The 4435-nt window shown below is 33.2% G+C and overlaps 1 protein-coding gene across 2 annotated transcripts in view; it reads right to left on the bottom strand.

The window, feature by feature from the left end:
* unc13c (unc-13 homolog C (C. elegans)) overlaps positions 1-4435 on the bottom strand; it is a 174689-nt gene that overhangs the window by 98243 nt on the left and 72011 nt on the right. The gene's annotated exons all lie outside the window — the stretch shown is intronic.

Here is a 4435-nt window from a genome sequence, read left to right as displayed (position 1 = left end):
ATCTCTTGCATGTTGTCCATGGAAACAGGTTCCGTTAAGGACATAATGGAGGAAACCCTAATGGTTTTAAACAGCAGTGAGAATATTCATTGCACAATTAAGTGTGCTTAGCTTCCAAAAATGGGATCTCCATGGAAATATCTTGTTCCTGGGTTGTACATAAAACTTTAAAAGGTTCAAATAGAGGAACAAGTGAATCCTATTAGTGTTCCAGGAAGAAGCGCTGAAGCTCCGCTGAGGCTCCCATGCAGAAACAAATACAAGAAAACAAAGACAGAGAGCTTAATTTGAATGCTTTGAAGGGTGTATTAAACCATGTTTTTGCATAATTAAAAAATATAATCTTCCAAGAAGAACCGAACTACTGTCAGAGCTGCTGATTTAGAAAATTACCTAAATTACCTAATATTCTGACCAATCAGAATCCAGGATTTAGCAGCGTTGAGTAAATTTCAATAACTGGATCCTTAAACAATAATAAATACATGTAATGATCTAATTAGACAGTAATTAAGAGATAATCATCACACCATGCAAAAGAAGGAAGTTTTAGAGGATCTGGGAGTGCTCCATGTCTCCGTGTTCACGGTGAGTGGCGTGTTAAACAGTGTATCCAGGTAAATCAGAGCCTGAACACATCCATGATCCTGCTAATTAGCCCAGTCTGAGAACCGGTAATTAATAAACACTCTGTGAAAAGCTCTGGATGTGGGGGTGGAGATTTATCTCTGGGGCTTTTAGGAAATTATCTATATTTGGATTAGTTCTTGAGAAGTGCTTATATGTATTTTTTATTTATTCAATTTATTTGGTCTGGTTTTAATTCACTTAAAATGAAAAGAAACTGAATATTAAATGTGAAAAAAATATTTTTTCCAAATGATTCAAATCAAAATGTAATAACTGGTGACTTGTTTTTGGACTGTAATTATTGTAGTTATAATTCAGATGTAATCCGCCGAAATCATTTCAGAGTGAATATTTCATTAGCACTTGGTCAGTTTCACCGTTCTGTTCCCCAGAGGATTTCCATCCAGCGCTGGGTTGCTTCATTTGGACCAGATGAACTTTCAAGCTGTTTTGCTACGTCCTCATTCGTGAAACTTTCAGCTGCCCTGAAGTCAATGAGGGCATTGTAGATTTATGGAGAAAACTTTGTGGACACCTGACCATAAGATTGGATTGTGCTTCTTTTTTTAACCTTCTATTTCACGTTTAGTTCTTATTCACGTTTTTATAACTTCCACTCTTCTGGAAAGAGGTTCCACGCAATTTTGTGGAGATTTGTCTAGATACAAGGGTGTTAGTAAAGTCAGCAGTGATGTAGGTGAGAAGCTGAGGAGGTCTGGGGGTGCAGTCAGCGTTCACATTCAATAGTTCAATAGGGTTTGAGCTCTATAGCAGGAGATCTTCCACATCTTTTAACCACATTGTCCACAGATCTTCCACATCTTGAAAATGCTGTGCAGGAATAGTTTGGAACTCCTAGGTAAAGTGAAGGAAAAATTCGAACGCTACCACATTTAGAGATACAATTGTGCCTCCAACTTTGTGGGAACAGTTTGGGGGAGGAGCCACATACGGCTTGAAAAGTCAGGTGTCCTAATAATTCTGTCCATACAGTGTAGCCGTGTCTGGTTAACGAGGTTAATGAATGCTAAGAGTGCTAGCAGAAATAACTGTGTGGAACAGCTCAGGACTCATTAGCTCTGATTTGTTACTCATTAGAGGGCACTTAGACGAGTGTAATGGCCATACAGTAGACTGGAGTTACAGAGCAAACGCATTCACTCAACCACAACACACACGGAATGTTACACTGCAGAATCACGGCCCGAGGATCATCACAACAACACCAGCAGGCCGAGAAACCCATGGGTCCAAGCGTCAGTGTCCACTGCCAAGAGCTTAACAAAATGTAATATTGAACCACCATTACCACCAACAAACACCATCTGTGAGGCCTTGTTCTCATTTCATTCACTCTCAATCCAATAAGGGAAACATTCTGTCTCTTATACTGTTCCATCTAAAACCGAACTCGCAACACCGCTTCCGAATACTTAGAGACAACAAACCCATAAAAAACCTATATATCCATCTAGATCATTTCTACAGCCTTCTACACAACACTTCATAACCCATGTTTATAAAGAATACATGTCATACTGTAGATGCTACTCATTTACTAAACACACACACACACACACACACACACACACACACACACACACACACACACACACACACACACACATTGTACCTGATCCATTTTTGTAGCTATTTCTATTCTCAGTCACTTTAGCGAAATTTTTATGTTCTATTGGAAAAACTCTTGAAGGTTCTACACGTAAAGGAACCCATTTATCATGCTCATAACCTTCTACTGTGTGAAAACCTGAATCTTACACCATTTTTTCCTCACTCTTCTCATTCAAGTAGAAACCATTTAAGATGCTTAGAACAGTGATATATTTGAAAAATCTCTTACATCATAAAATCTATTTTAGTATAGTATAGTATAGTATAGTATAGTATAGTATAGTATAGTATAGTATAGTATAGTATAGTGTAGTATTGTATAGTGTAGTATTGTATAGTGTAGTATTGTATAGTGAAGTGTAGTGTAGTATAGTATAGAATAGTATAATGTAGTATAGTTTAGTATAGTATAATATAGTAAAGTATTGTATAGTATAGTATAGGCAAGTGTAGTGTAGTATAGTATAGTATAGTATAGTATAGTATAGTATAGTATAGTATAGTATAGTACAGTATAATATAGTAAAGTATTGTATAGTATAGTATAGTATAGGCAAGTGTAGTGTAGTATAGTGTAGTATAGTATAGTATACTATAGTATAGTATAGTATAGTATAGTATAGTATAGTATAGTATAGTATAGTATTGTATTGTATAGTATAGTATAGTATAGTATAGTATAGTATAGTATAGTATAGTATAGTATAGTATAGTATTGTATAATATAGTATAGTATGGTATAGTATAGTATTAGGAGGCGGAGCTAGAAGTAGCAGAGCTGAAGATGTTAAGGTTTTTGTTGGGAGTGAAGAGGATGGACAAGATTAGAAATGAGTTTATTAGAGGTACAGCGCATGCAGGATGTTTTGGTGACAAGGTGATAAAGGCGAAATTGAGATGGTTTGGACATGTGCAGAGGAGGGACATGGGGTATATCAGTAGGAGAATGCTGAGGATGGAGCCACCAGGTAGGATGAAAAGAGGAAGGCCAAGGAGGAGGTTTATGGATGTGGTGAGGGAAGACATGCAGGTAGTTGGTGTAAAAGAGGCAGATGTAGAGGACAGGGGGGGATGGAGACGGATGATCCGCTGTGGCGACCCCTAATGGGAGCAGCCGAAAGAAGAAGAAGAAGAAAAAGAAGATGGTATAGTATAGTATTGTATATTATTGTATTGTATTGTATAGTATAGTATAGTATAGTATAGTATAGTATAGTATAGTATAGTATAGTTAAGTATGGTATAGTATGGTATAGTATGGTATATTATTGTATAGTATAGTATAGTATTGTATAATATAATATAATATAATATAATATAATATAATATAATATAATATAATATATATAGTATGGTATAGTATAGTATAGTATGGTATAGTATAGTATAGTATAGTACAGTATAGTATAGTATAGTATAGTATAGTATAGTATAGTATAGTATAGTATAGTATTGTATGGTATAGTATAGTATAGTATAGTATAGTATAGTATAGTATAGTATGGTATAGTATGGTATATTATTGTATAGTATAGTATAGTATAGTATAGTATAGTATAGTATAGTATAGTATAGTATAGTATAGTATGGTATATTATTGTATAGTATAGTATAGTATAGTATAGTATAGTATAGTATAGTATTGTATGGTTTAGTATAGTATAATATAATATAATATAATATAATATATTTAGTATGGTATAGTATAGTATAGTATGGTATAGTATAGTATAGTATAGTATAGTACGGTATAGTATAGTATAGTATTGTATGGTATAGTATAGTATAATATAATATAATATATATAGTATGGTATAGTATAGTATAGTATAGTATGGTATAGTACGGTATATTATTGTATAGTATAGTATAGTATAGTATAGTATAGTATAGTATAGTATAGTATAGTATAGTATTGTATGGTATAGTATAGTATAATATAATATAATATAATATAATATATTTAGTATGGTATGGTATAGTATAGTATGGTATAGTATAGTATAGTATAGTACGGTATAGTATAGTATAGTATTGTATGGTATAGTATAGTATAGTATAATATAATATAATATATATAGTATGGTATAGTATAGTATAGTATAGTATAGTATAGTATAGTATAGTATAGTATAGTATGGTATAGTACGGTATAGTATAGTATAGTGTAGTA

Source organism: Silurus aristotelis (assembly GCF_946808225.1).
Source record: "Silurus aristotelis genome assembly, chromosome: 10".
NCBI classification, from domain to species: Eukaryota; Metazoa; Chordata; class Actinopteri; order Siluriformes; family Siluridae; genus Silurus; species Silurus aristotelis.
This window is presented reverse-complemented; position numbering and strand designations above follow the sequence as displayed.